At 36.0% G+C, this 15,659-nt stretch overlaps 1 non-coding gene across 1 annotated transcript; it reads left to right on the plus strand.

Moving 5' to 3' along the window:
* Positions 1–379: 379 nt before the first annotated feature.
* LOC113772611 lies at positions 380–486 on the plus strand. The gene has a single exon (XR_003468582.1). It is a non-coding gene; the product is annotated as a small nucleolar RNA R71 (small nucleolar RNA).
* Positions 487–15,659: the final 15,173 nt, after the last annotated feature.

Genomic DNA, 15,659 nt, shown 5'->3' on the forward strand with positions numbered 1-15,659 from the left:
GTAATTATTGACGAATTGTACCTGTTCAGAATCAACACACTCATTACTATCATGTTCACCTCCACATATAGAACAACATGCTACATGTGCATTAGATGAACTTGGACCAACTCCACCTTGTCTACTTAGCAATTTCATCACATTATTCATTTGAGCACTCAACATATTGAGAGTGTCCATTTCGATCATACCTGCGTGACGTCTTGTATTACCTCTCTCATTGGCCCATTGGTAGTTATTTGCGGCCATTTCTTCTATCAAATTCTGAGCTTCTTGGGGTGATTTACCCATTAAAGCTCCACCTGCGGCTGCATCGATCATAGTTTTAGTAGAAAAAACTAAACCATTATAGAAGGTTTGTATGATTAACCATTCCGGCAGTCCATGATGTGGACATTTCCGAAGCAAATCTCTAAACCTTTCCCATGCCTCATATAATGATTCACCTTCCAATTGGCTAAAACTAGTGATATCCATTCTAAACTTAGCAGTCTTACCTGGTGGAAAATACTTATTTAAGAATGCTCTTGATAGTTCATCCCATCCAGTGAAAGTATTAGGAGCATGAGAGTGTAGCCAAAGTTTGGCCTTATCTCTCAATGAAAATGGGAACAATCTTAGCCTTATAGCATCATCACTAACTCCATTCATTTTAATTGTATCACAAATTTCCAAGAATGTAGCTAAGTGTGTATTAGGATCTTCTACTGCATTACCTCCAAATTGAGATTGTTGAACCATTTGGATAAGTGATGGTTTAATCTCAAAGTTGTTAGCATTTACCGTAGGCCTTACTATGCTTGTTTGAGATCCTTGTGTTCCCGGTAGAGTATAATCTCGTAGAACTCGCCTATTTGGGTCATTTTCGGCCATTTCTTCTTCAAATGGTAGTTCTATCAAAATTTCCTCTATCGGTTGCCAAATCTCTTGTTCCTCTTGCTGTTGTGTGTGCCTCCTTTGTCTACGTAGTGTCCTCTCAATTTCTGGATCGAAAGGTGCGACTTCTCGAGACTCCCGGTGCATACACTACAAACAGAAATAAGGGATATTATGCAACTTCAATGGTAAAAAAAAAAACTGATTATAATATAAGATTAAATATAATCTAAAAAAAATAAAGCTGTCTAAATTAATAAAGATGATTAGGCTCTAATATTGCCGCTCCCCGGCAACGGCGCCAAAAACTTGACGGGTTTTTACTTTAAGTGCAAGTTTAATTCCGAATTTACACCCGTTGGACTGCAAGTATACAGGTCGCAATTGTAGTACGAGATGTGTATCGGGTCGATCCCACGAGGAGCAATTTAAAACAATTATTAGATACTAATTTACTCTATTATTTAGACTCACAATTAATTTGAGCAGAAACTTCAGATTTTAATTCAACTACAAAAATTCTTAAATAGATAAATGCAATATCTCAAGGGGAGTAGAATTCACTAAATATTAAGATCTAGGGATGTAGATTCCACTTATGACACAAAAGATCTAAAATGAATTAATTCAACACTTGTTACTGCTCTTGTTTAACCAAGGATTCATTTCCAGAAATACCAGAATCACATTCTCATGATAATAATGGGTTAAAACAGATTAGTTTGTCCTAATCTCTTGGTAAATACTAAATCTGTTCTTATTCACACATGAAATGCAGATTTCATCCACTTGAACGTATTTCTATTCTCATGAATATACAACTCAAGTTCTACTTGTGTCATTCCATTATTTTTACCATTTCTCAATGAATAAAAATAACTATAAACCTGCTATTGGTGATCAAGCAACAACAAGTAATCCAACATACACAAGTAGATAAGTTAATACAAGACATAACAAGAATGAATAACAATCACTTCATATCATTTGGCCATAAGTTTCATCTACTCCCTAGATAAAGAAAATTAGCTACTCATGAATGATAAAACACTCATATTCACAAGTTTATTAATGCAAAACATCATAAAGTACAAGTATAAGAAAGATAAAAGAAAGCTTAGCCAATTGAAGGTGAAGCTCTCCAATTCCTGCTATGTTCTTGCACAATATGATTACAAGTGAAAACTCTAAATGCTTCTCTAAGAACTCTTAACTAGAGAGAAAACTTGTTGCAAGAAGGAAAACTAGCTACGTCTGGTCATCCAGGCTTCTCCCCTGTATTTCTGCATAAAAGGTGGTAGAAATTCCATTCCTCTCACTTCATAATTTCCTCCACTCAGATTTTGTAAAAAGAAGTCAAAGATATGATGTTTCCTTTTGTCCACACTCATTTGGTCTTCTCTTTTATTGCAGAAGCATGTGCACCGAATTCCCTTGCATCTTATAGCTGGAAAGTGGTATGCACACAAGAGAATTGACTGAGTCAAATTGCAGAATTTCGGCTATAAAACGCGCCTACACAAAACGCGGTATAAACTCGCGTTTTTTCTACTCGCGTTTTCACTCTGGCCTTATTTCAACTGCGATTTTCTCCATGATAAAGGCCAAACTAGCTTTTGTGCAAAACACAAAAGTTGTAGCCCTTTGAGTTAGCTTTCCAATGCTTCAAGAATCATCCAAATCGGAGCATTGTAGCCTGAGATATGATCGAAATACTGTCACCTGTTCAAACCTCTGTTTTAACTTCCGACCACAGAATGCAGCTTCTGTATTCCAACGTTTTGCCCATGAAGATGGCAGAAATGGATTTCGATGTCTTCATACGAATTGTAGGTCTCTTTCTTAGCTTTAAAATGGTATAAAGATCACCTCAATCCGATAAGTGTAGCTCCAGATATGGTCAAAATACTGAAGAGTGTCAAAACTGACTTGTATTGCATTTCCTCACTTGAACATTTTTCACTTCATTCTTCTTGTTGCCACTTGAATTCATCACCAAATCTCTATTTTTTACCTCATTTGACATCCTTTGGTGATTGAATCATCATTCCTGCATAAAAATGAAGTTTTTACCATTAAAATCAATAGAAATGCAATATTATCCACTTTTACCAAAAATATATAATTTTACCAAAAACCTCTTTATTTTATTTATAAAACTAAATAATCAACTCAAAATTAACTAATAAAATGCACTTAAAAATACGTAAAATAAACTCTTATCAGGTACACTTCAGAAATGGTTCATGCACTGATAATCGATTCACAGATAATTCCACATTTATTAATAGATTGGTTATAGTTGTCACACACGCGATAAACAACCAACCTTTCCTTACTTTCTCGATAGTTAAGGTACGACCGTTAACTATTTCTCTAACCCAAAAATAATCCTAGGTACGACCGTAGGATTTAATTTCTAGATTGCATTAATAATTAGAAAGGCCCAATCCTAACTAACAAACACGCTAAGAGGGTTTGTTTAAATTAGATTGTATGTTTCCCTGACATAAACCCGATTACGCCAGTTGCTACTGAGATAAAGATAACGAACAATTACGGATTCAATTATCCCTATTTAGCAAGATAGCCTATGTGAATAATTAAATATTGCGCATCTATTCAATCACTCACACGAGCTATAGCAATTAAAAGCAGGAAACATATAAATACCAATAAATTAAGGAAGCAATTAAAATAAATTAGATCTCACAGTAATTGTTGAACCAAATCTTCAGTTGTCCCCTTGACTAGCAGTAGGAGGTTAGTCCTCCATTAATGGAGAACAACCCCCGCGGAAAAGCTATTTGAAGCTTACAATTGTTGCCTCCCAAATTCGCTCAAGGAAGAAAAGTAAAAATCGGCCCTCAAAGAAAAAGTCCCCTCAATGTTTTTAAAGCTACGGGCAACCTGCTAAAAGTAAGGAATAAATCTCCTAAGCTAAGTCGACTTCCTTTTTCTTCTAATTATTTCCTTGTCTTATACGGCCATGTGAAGACTAAAGGAAAGAGCCCCACTTTGACTCCAGCCCCAATCAAGCTAGGAAATCTCCTTGTGCTCTTGTTGACTTCTACTCGGACTTGGAAACTTCCACGCTCGAATCCCAAACCTTCTGAACTTGAATGTGCCACCACCAAATTAGCTAGAAATTGTCCCTTTTAATCATGTTTTGGTTATTTTCCTACAATTAGCACCATTAACCAAATATAAGTAGTATCTATCAATTAAAATAATATTTGGCTAAAATCAGGGGGAGAATAATTATAAATTTAACAACAAATTATGACCTATCAATTTCCCCCACACCTAAACCATGCTTGTCCTCAAGCATGAGAACAACAAATCAAATAATCAAATTCAAACAATGGTATTATTCGAATCTTCTATTGCCAAGATACAATTAAAACACATGTTAAGTATTAGTGGCAATTTTCAAGAAATATCTCTCCAACTAGCTTTCAAGATCAAGGATTCTTTCAATTTATGACTAACTAATCTAAGAATATAAAATATTCAACCAGCATCCATAAGCAAATGGTTCAACTATTAAGTAAAATCTCAACATTAAAATTCAGGGATCAGCGGGTTAACAATTCATTCAAACACTTCCATATTTTTCACTATTAGCACATATTTTTTTCTAGAATATCCCCACACATGAATGATGATTTTTTTTTTTTTTTTTTTTTAGGGGAAACGCTTAGTTTTTAGCCATTCAAGCGTTTTGACGCGAACTCCGACATTGGCCATATGAAGGAGCCCGGTTACTCAGCCATCATCGCTTAAAAACCACATACTCATAGCTATCGTCGCTTTTTGACGCGAAAGTCGACATTTGTGGTGAAGACTCCCGGTTACTAGGCAACGATACTAGCGGAGTATAGCCTAATACTATTCATAAATAAGCACTAAAAATAAAATTAAATACCACACAAACCCGCTTCATTTCTTAAACATGGAGAACTAAAATTAATAGTTGAACCAATTTGCACAAAAAAAATGCTAGACAAATATTTACAATGCTTAGAAGAGTTAACCAAAAAGTGCAAAAGTCACACAATCTCAAATATTCACCAAAGAGATACCCTTAAACTCAACCATGTCATACTCAACACCTTAAAGTGTAAAATCTTAGCAATAGAAAAATTTGAGACATCTAACCATCGTTTATCAGGAATAATCACAAATAAGCACAAAGATAGGCAAAAATTGGTCAAAATTCCACAAAGTCAAACAAAAAATCCAACAAAAATGCCTACACTTGCACTTTTTCAATAAAATGCCAATATACTACCCCCCCCACACCTAAATCTTGCATTGCCCTCAATGTAAGCAAAGAAAGAGCAAAACAGAGATATTGGGGCAACGACACTTCCCTTAAAACGGAGGAGGGCAGAACTGAACTACGGCTGGGGAGGGAAAGGCGGGCGGAAACCCACGTGATGGAGATACTGTGTTAAATTCTGGGCCATCCCGCCCATTTGACGCTCCATCCGCTCCATACGAGTGTCCATGTGCTGCATCTGGAGCCGAAGGGCTGCAAGCTGGCTATCGGCGGAGGAAGACGGTGGAGATGCCGCAGAGGACAGTCCGGGGTCCTCCCGGCCCAGTCGAGGGGGCAGATCCACTCAAGGGGACTGTGGGCTGTGGGGTAGAGGTGGAAGGTTTGCTCTTGCCTTTGTTCTTGGGTTTGGTCATTGGATATCAGTGGACAAGACAAAGGCAAAGTAATGGTGTTCAAAATATGTCAACAAACAACCAACAAGGCAAATGATCCCCAGTCACAGCTCCCAATCACAAACAAGTACAGAAACGGATAATAAACTCACCCCAAAAACTAATTAAACCTGTGAACGACAAAATTTTTTCCAAATACTACTAATTCAACCCAAAAATCAATTAATTAGATAAATACAACAAAATTCCCCCAAAAACTAATTAAACAGGCAACTAGAGTAAAAACTTTTCCCAAATATCACTGGTTGGGCACAACGTTAACCAAATAATCAACAATCAATCCACAGATATGCCACAGCACCCAAACAAGCACAAATTTTCTGTCCTCAACTAGCAAATAAAAAATCTGGCCTCAGCTAAGAAATTAAAATCTGGCATCAGCTAATAAAAGCTAGTAATCTAGCCTCAGCTACTTAGAGACAGAAAAATAAAGAAAGAATGCACCGGAGGTTTGAATGGCTGTGGGTGAAATGGAGGGCAGGGGAGGACCCAGCACCGCGCGTGCGTCGCACGCGCACTGGCAAGCACGCTGTGGGCGCTGCTGCAGCTGAGTTGCTGCTCGATCTGCCTGGGGGTGAACTGGAGCTGGAGATTGAGCGAAAGGGGCAGGCTGCGCGAAAGGGGGCAACTACGGCTGAGTCGCGTAGAGGGAGGCGCGTGACTGGTGGTCCGCGCGCACGGCGGCGCGCAAAAGCTGTGCGCCTGGCTGCTGGTGCTGGAGCTCGCGCGAGCTACTAGCTTGTGCGCAAATCTGGTGGGTGTTCGCGCCTGGAACTTGCGTGCAGGGATTGCGTGAGAAGGAGCTGCTGGTGGCGAGACGCGGCTGGGCAGCGGGCGCGATGGGCGGCCGTGTGGTGTGCGGCGACCTGGCAGCGTGCAAAGTGGCAGCGGCGGACAAGGAGAAAAGAAGGAAGAAGAAGGAGAAAAAGAAAGAAAAGGAAGAAGAAAGAAAATAAAGAAAATGAAAAAGAGAGAAAGAGTAGGGCTGCGGGTCCTTTGAAATTTTTTTTTACCAAAGAATCTCTAACTTAGGCGTGGGCATGCCTAACTGCTCCCTAGTTTTTTGACCATCCGGCGAAAATTCTCGATCCATTAGCGTGACCACCTAGCGTGGGCACGTCTAACTGCTATAGAGTTCGCAGATCCTGAACGAAAATTTCTTTCCCTCAGGCGTGACCACCTGGCGTGGGCACGTCTAACTGCTATAGAGTCCGCAGATCCTGAACGAAAATTTCTTTCCCTCAGGCGTGACCACCTGGCGTGGGCATGTCTAACTGCCACTTTCCTGCCACCAAGTAACAAATCACTAAATGCAACTAACACTTAACAAAAATTCCAAAAACATAAGAAAATTAAAACAAAAGCCTTGGGTTGCCTCCCAAGCAGCGCCTTTCTTTAATGTCTTTGGCTAGACATTGTCCTGTTTATTCATGGAGGATAAAATCGCGTAACTCGCTTCAGTGCTTCATCTTCTATGTAATCCTGATAGCCCTCGTAAATAGAGTAATTCTTGAGCACACGAGCTACGGGCTTCCATGGACTAGTAAATGGCACCAAACAACCAAGTAATGACCTTAAATCTTCATTCACTCCTCCATCACAAGCACTTACTGGTTTGAGATATTTTGCCATCGTGACTCTTAACTTGTTCCTGTCATGAAACTCAAAATTTTCTGGTATAATTAAATCAATCTCACTAACAGAAATTAAAGAATAAGAGTCAGGAAAATATTGATCAAGGAATGGAGGAGATGTCACCGCATTTGGAGATTGTTCACTGGATTCATTCACTTGAACCATTTGATGTTGGGGTCTCAATTCTTGTGCTTCAACTTTCTTTTCATCTGTATCTTTAGATTCTTCTTCTTGAGACTCTTGCAGTACCATGTCATTCGTCAGGATAATTGCACTCTCATCTTCCTCATGGTCGATAATAGTCGGTGAGGGCAATTCTTCATAAACTGGAGAAATCAATTTGCTCATTTTAGATGCCCATTCACGCCTTCCTTCTTTCATCTCTTTACTCATCTTTTGTGTCTCCTGTTGAAGTTGATGTACCTCCTGTTGAATTTGATATGTGTTAGTAGCTATTAATTCAACTATTTCTTCAAGAGACATACCTGACATGGATGACGGTTCTTGAGACTCTAGCTGTTGAAAATCTATTAGCCTTTGTTGATAATTAAAATTGGAATCATCCCACCATCCTTGCTCATACCCATTTGAATAAGGGTCATAGCACGTTTGAGACCAGGGTGAAAAATCTCCATGATTATTGAGTGTGACACTCAGATTATCTTGATATTCGGGGCACATACCGGTTGAATGATCCCTGGCATAACAAATTTTACAGGTTGCAGCAGCCATTCTTTCTCTAATAGAGTTTAGTGCCTCTGAATATGCAAACTTAGCAAAAAAACAAGCCTCATTGCCTTCCCTGGAAACAAAATCCAGTCTATCACCAAAATACGGAGTGTTAGCAGCCATAAACTAGTAAAGAAAGAAAAAGAAAGGAAAAAAAAATAAGAGGGGGAAAAAAAATGGAATTGAAACTAAAATGAACTAAAAAAGAAACAAATTAAACAGGCACCAGTCCCCGGCAACGGCGCCAAAAATTTGACAGGTGCCGAACCTGTGCAATAATAAATACCTACTCGAGAAAAATACAGATTTTATATATAGCGGTGAGTAGGGTCGAATCCACAGGGATTGGGGATAATTCGTTTCTTCTAGAGTCCAAAGTATGGGGGGTTTTGGATTAAACGCTAACTAAATAAATTAACTGCAGAAAATAATTGATTAAGAGAAATAATTAAGGGAAAACTCCAACCAAGGGTACACTTCAGAAATGGTTCATGCACTGATCATCGATTCACAGATAATTCCACATTTATTAATAGATTGGTTATAGTTGTCATACACGCGATAAACAACCAACATTTCCTTACTTTCTCGATAGTTAAGGTACGACCGTTAACTATTTCTCTAACCCAAAAACAATCCTAGGTACGACCATAGGATTTAATTTCTAGATTGCATTAATAATTAGAAAGGCTCAATCCTAACTAACAAACACGCTAAGAGGGTTTGTTTAAATTAGATTGTATGTTTCCCTGACATAAACCCGATTACGCCAGTTGCTACTGAGATAAAGATAACGAACAATTACGGATTCAATTATCCCTATTTAGCAAGATAGCCTATGTGAATAATTAAATATTACGCATCTATTGAATCACTCACACGAGCTATAGCAATTAAAAGTAGGAAACATATAAATACCAATAAATTAAGGAAGCAATTAAAATAAATTAGATCTCACAGTAATTGTTGAACCAAATCTTCAGTTGTCCCCTTGACTAGCAGTAGGAGGTTAGTCCTCCATTAATGGAGAACAACCCCCGCGGAAAAGCTATTTGAAGCTTACAATTGTTGCCTCCCAAATTCGTTCAAGGAAGAAAAGTAAAAATCGGCCCTCAAAGAAAAAGTCCCCTCAATGTTTTTAAAGCTACGGGCAACCTGCTAAAAGTAAGGAATAAATCTCCTAAGCTAAGTCTACTTCCTTTTTCTTCTAATTATTTCCTTGTCTTATACGGCCATGTGAAGACTAAAGGAAAGAGCCCCACTTTGACTCCACTTTGCTCTTCATCCGCCCCAATCAAGCTAGGAAATCTCCTTGTGCTCTTGTTGACTTCTACTCGGACTTGGAAATTTCCACGCTCGAATCCCAAACCTTCTGAACTTGAATGTGCCACCACCAAATTAGCTAGAAATTGTCCCTTTTAATCATGTTTTGGTTATTTTCCTACAATTAGCACCATTAACCAAATATAAGTAGTATCTATCAATTAAAATAATATTTGGCTAAAATCAGGGGGAGAATAATTATAAATTTAACAACAAATTATGACCTATCACTTCCCTAAAGAGGATCAAGTGTGGGATTTCTACTATCCATTGGTGACTCAAATTTGAGATCTAGATGATAGCTAAAACATCTCAAGAATTAAGCTGCACTTCATTGTCAAATGTGTTTTACTTCACAATTAAGATTTGTTTACATATATGTTATAGAAAAATAGTTTTGTTGGTAGAACGATTCACTAGTGAAGGATAGGTTTCAGGTTTTAGCTATCAAAAGTTTTAGTGGAGTCCCAATCTCAATCCTCTTTAAAATTTGTTTACATATATGATATAGAAAAATAGTTTCATTCGTAAGATGATTTACTAGTAATGGATAGGTTGTAGGTTTCAGCTATCAAGAGTGTTAGTCGAGTCCCAATCTCAATCCTCTTTAAAGAAAAAGGAAAAATGTTTTTGTATACATGTTTTATGTTCTTTTGGCTTACTGTCACTATCTAATGTTTATCTATTTATTTATTTTTGTGAAAATAAACTTGTTCTAAAATTAGAAGCCAAGTCTTGGACAAATGACACTACCTTGAAGAATATACATCTCGCATATTCAAGGTTTTCCTATCGTCCAAACATGCTTAAAGAATAATCGTAGTACGTAGTTTACATAACTTTCTGATAGCTGTGCATATGATAATGTTTTTATCCCTACTGGACATGGGATTCCACCTTCTTGTAGTTAGGACTATCAATAGGGTCGGGCTAACTCAATATTGGCTCATTCGGTCTAGGGGTGCAAACGAGTCAAATCGAGTCAAGTTTTGAACTTATCGAGTTGAGTCAGCCTTGTTTATATGCGAGCTCGAGTTTGTCGAGCTCGAAAAATGAAGCTCGAGCTCGACTCGACATAGACAAAGAGGTACTCGAGATCGACTCGATTATAGCTCACGAACTTAGCTCGATTTTGGCTCGCGAGCAGCTCGCCACATCAGCTCGAATTTTGCTCGATTTTTTGGCTCGTGATAAGCTCGAAATCAGCTGACTTTCTCAAAATTTAGGCAAGAAAATAGAATTTTTGTCCACATATTTTTGGTAAAATTTAAGCATAATAATAGCAATTTTCACATATTCTTGATTTTGAGAGCTACAAATTATCCACTAATACAATCATAAACATATAATATATAAAAATCTAAATGTTCAACACTTGAAATGTTTAGTTACCAACAAATTTCAAATATAAATAGTGTCTTCGGCACTTCATCATCAAGCCCGGCTGTAATTATGCTCTTCAACCCTAATTACATTAAGAAGCAAAAGAAACCAGCAAATGAGCTATCCAAAAAGAAAAAAGAAAGAAAGAAAAACAGCAGCCAAAAAAAGTCAAAAAATCAGCCTGCTAATTGAGAAATTGAACACAAAAAATCAGCAAAAATATAGCTTCAGACACAGCTAAAAATTAGCCATAAAAAGGGACCAAACAACAACCAAAAATTGCCCATATCCAAATGCCATCTTTTTTACTGCATGTGAATACAGTAAAACGTTTTTGTCCCTCTGTGTGTATATATTTTTTTGGTCTGTGTGTGCTTCAACTATATATATATAAAAAAATTTCCCTAGTCAATGTATCTGTTTCACACTCAAATAAATAAAAATAAAAAGTTCTAGTATTGGAAATGTTTTTCTATATTGTGTTACATGCCTAATTGACAACACCGTAGATCTAAAGCTTTAGAGCTCTGGCAAGTAAAGCCCCTAAGTTGGACCACCGTAGAAGAAAAAACAAAAGAAGAGCAGCCATCCATCAATATTTGGGGACCCGTCTTAATTAATGTCCGAGGCAACTAACATCCTATGAACATCACAGGGGTCCACAACTACCTCTTTTGCAATAGATCTAAAGTTTTGAATGATAAAGCTTTGAAAAGATGGATCTACCCAGCAGGGGAAGAAAGAAAGTAAGTTTTTATCCATAGATCTAAAGCTTTGAATAATAATGCTTTGAAAAGAGGGAGCTGCCGAGCTGGGGAAGAAAGAAAACGGAAAAGGAAAAGAAAGAAAAGCTGAGTACATACCTGCAAAAGCTGGGTGGAACTGGCGGAAGTGGGAATTTGGAGTTTGGGAGTTGGGAATCGGCAGGAGTCAGCAGAGGAAGTGATGATTTGGAAATTAGGTAAATTGATGGAGAAAGTGAGAGATAGTCAAAGACTTGTAAATTTTAATTGATATAGGGGTATTTTTATAATTTTACATTTATTCGAGCCTATCGAGCTGCTCGTCGAGCTATCAAGCCTATCAAACAAAGATTCGTGCTCGGCTCGTTTACATTAATTAGCGGCTTGAGCTCGGTCAACACGAGCTCGAGCCGAGCTTTGACCCGAGCTGCTCGCGAGCTGCTCACGAGCAGCTCGGGTCGTCAGCAGGCCTAGTTCGGTCCAAAAGAAAAGGCGCCAACCTACTATAATTCTTGGGCAAAATATGAGCTAAGTTTGGACTTTTACAGGCTCAACTCGATTAAAGCTCGGCCCATTATGTTATATATATATATATACCCTAATGTATACAACTATAAATATTATTTTTAAACATGTAATGTTTAATTAGACTATTAGTAATTAGTATTGGTTTTGAAAAGACTTGGATTCATAAATATATTGAAAAAGAAAAAACCTATTTAGTAGTCTATTGACTAATTACTGTTACTATTATTCTATTGCACAATCTAAACCTGAAAGCTGTAATTCCTTTTCGAACACAATTATTGTTGAAGAACTTTTGATTTATGTACTTTTAAATGAATTAGATACAATTATTGTTGGAAAACTTTTGGTTTATGTACTTTTAATGAAATTTATACTGATTTATGTGTAGCTTTAATATTGTAGATTCCAAATTAACGTTACTACATAATGGATTTAGCAATTATATTAAAGAAATTAAAGAGTAATAAATGAGATTGGACTAAACTCGAATTAGACTTAAAACCCAAATGTATTGTGAACCAAGTATGAGTTTCACATATATTAGACTGAAACTCATAACTCCAAACCCGAATATCTTACTAATTATGCAAATTGAACCTGGACTTATTAAATTCCACCTCATATGGCTCGATTGACAGCGCTACTTGTAGCCTTATTTTGTCCATTCTTTTTTATTTTTAGAATTTTTTCTTATCAGGGAACTGATCAAAATTTCCATACATAAAATGACATGAAATCATTAGAATGTTGTGTACTCATCTTTTCATTTTACGTTGTTGCGATGGGCTATCTAGAGTAAAAGTGAGTGTGAGAGGATAATAAAGAGACCAAGATGACCTATTTAGGATATTTTTCATAGCTGCTTAGTGGGTATTGAATTAGGACACACAATTCGTACTTTAAATCCTTATAGTTGCATGAGTGTTCTACACTCTTTAAAATTAGATGTATTCTAAATTAATAATTTTTTCGAAAAACCAAGACATGGGAACCTTGTTAACTACTACTTACTAGCCATTCATTAGACAAGCTCTTCTTTAAAGATCTGAGTTTTGTAATTAAACATATAATAATTGTTTTATCTTTGTTATTTTCTCATTCATTTTTTTATTCTCATTTATTTATCTTTTTTTTAATATAATTTTGTTATCTTTTTACAAAGAGGACCAAGTGCAGCACTTCATATAACCTACCCAACGGTCACTTAAACCTGAGGTTTATAGATCTTAGCTAGAAGTGTCAAAATGGGTGACTTGGACGGATTTGAATAGGTTAAAATGGGTAATGAGTATAAGTGAGTCAACCCATTTAATTAGATGGATATAAATGGATAAGTTAAAAAATTAGTTGAGTAACCCAATTATTCATTTATAACCCATTTATTCTAATTTTTTACAAACTCATCTAAATTCATTTTGTAAACTAAATTATCAATTTATACCATCCCTTGCAGTTTGCACCCATCATTAATTTTAAATATTTACTTATAATGCCCAATAAGTCTAATTACTATTTTTTTCCCCATCCATGCGCTTTGTTGCAAAATTACATACTATTTAATAATTGAACAATAAGAATATTTTTGTTGTGCAATAGGGAAAGTATTGGGAACCATGAAAAAGAGAGATTAAAGAATCATTGACCAACTTATAAACTTGAAACTTGATACCAGAAAAATACAAATGAAAAAAGGACAGAAAAATCTCCAAAAATATAGTTATTCTTTATCTTTAAGTTGAAAACAGCCAACAAATGCTCTCCCACCTTTTCATAAGGTTCTCCACTTTTTGATGCTAAGTTTGGTCAAAGGTGATGAAGAAATTAGGAGACTATTGCTGAACACAATTTTTTTTTTTTGAGAAAGCATAAGTCAATATTATTAATAAATTAGTTGAGAATCGTCTAGCATGATTTGCTTGACAAAGTAATCTACACTAATGGCAGAAAATATATTGAACATATTATAGATATATTTGATCTGAAAACTTATTAGATTTAATAGAGTTATAAAATATATAAATCACAAATCATCAAATCTGACCAATTGAACGAACTGCTACATAGATATCTGTGCATGTCTATTCCCTCAAATCTGCTATCCAATTGGTTCAAACTCAAAACTGGTGTTGAGATTTGACGAGAAAACCTAAGAAATTTTAGATCTAACATATAGATTTGAAGAAACTTTTAGATCTAAAAAAATAAATAGCAAAAACTAAACAAAACTCTCACTGGGATAGCTCGAGAAGAAGAAAACTCTCACTAGAATATCTTAAGAGAGACTTTATTAAATAAAATTAAGAACAAAGGAAGAGGAAGGGAGACCTTAGCTTCAAGTCAAGATCTCCCTCCTATAGAGGAAGAACAGTAGTGAGAAGGCACAAAGCTTTTTTGATTTTCTAGTTTTTTACATATGGAAAATATTGCTGAAGACAATTCTAACTAAATGTGAATGTGAAGACACTTATAAATGAGTTTGGTGGGTTATCTAATTATACCTATTTATTAAATGAGTATTATTGGGTAACCCATTTATACTTATATATATATAAAAATTTAAGATACTCATATCGAACTATTCATGGGTGGGTATGGATAAATTTAGTTAAATGAATTTGTTTGACACCTAGCTGAATGTCTTACAAATTGAGAATTAAGATTTGTTTATATTAACTTTTACAACTTGTAACTATTTAATTCATATAGTTACTTTGAAAAGAGTAGAGTTTTTTTTTTTTTTTTTTTGGAAGGATGAAAAGAGTAGAGTTGATTCATGTTTCTCTCCAAGTAAGGCTTCTTTTCATCATATCACATGTTCAATAAATATTGGGTTTAAGCACACTTTGCCCCCTGAACTTTAGAAGTAGTCACACTTTATGACTTTCAATCTTAAATGTACACATTTTGCCCCCGTAAAGGGCAGTCAAAATTAAAAATGCATAAAAAGTGGGTGCAATAACACTTGGATTATTGGAGCTGTGGTAAGCACTTATCAACTATTTCCCGTTTCATAATACTTGGTGAGTAGATTTTAGTCCCTCCAATAGTCTTAGTAATTAGTAATTAGTAATTACTATCAACTATCAACCAGTAATTAGTAATTACAATCACATAATATGCTCAAGTTCTTTTTTGAAAACCCCTCCAATAGTCTTACAAAAGACAAAACTTCAGCCTTTAGTCATTTATGATACATAAAAACATTCACCAATCGACAAACAGTCTTCACTGGAAAAATTACTCTCATGGAAAAACTTGTATTCATCCTCAGCACAGAACCCACATGCATTAGTACAAGTTATAAACAAAAAGGAAATTTAAAAGAAAATGCATATTTTTACTGTACTAATACAGAAATTTATCGAGTTTTATACGTCAGAGCATTCAGTTTCCACTAAAAATCCAACAAACAAACTAAAAAATGCAGGATTATTAAGAATAAAAGCAATGCTAATCAAGAAATGGTAATTATCAAAACAACTACAAAACTAAAAAGAGAAAGAAAAACAAAAAAGAAAGAAAGGGGGAACCTTACCTTCCATTGCTGCTCTCGGTCTTAATCCTCCTGAGAAGAGTGGAAGTTTTTCCAGCAAACATGGGCCCCACAATCACGTAAATTTCACCAGAAGAAGAAGAAGAAGCAGCAGCAGAAGTAGCTTCTGATTCAAGCCTCGCATCTAACAATGGTGATGATGTTGCAGATGA

This window comes from Coffea eugenioides, chromosome 5 (assembly GCF_003713205.1).
Source record: "Coffea eugenioides isolate CCC68of chromosome 5, Ceug_1.0, whole genome shotgun sequence".
Taxonomy (NCBI): domain Eukaryota; kingdom Viridiplantae; phylum Streptophyta; class Magnoliopsida; order Gentianales; family Rubiaceae; genus Coffea; species Coffea eugenioides.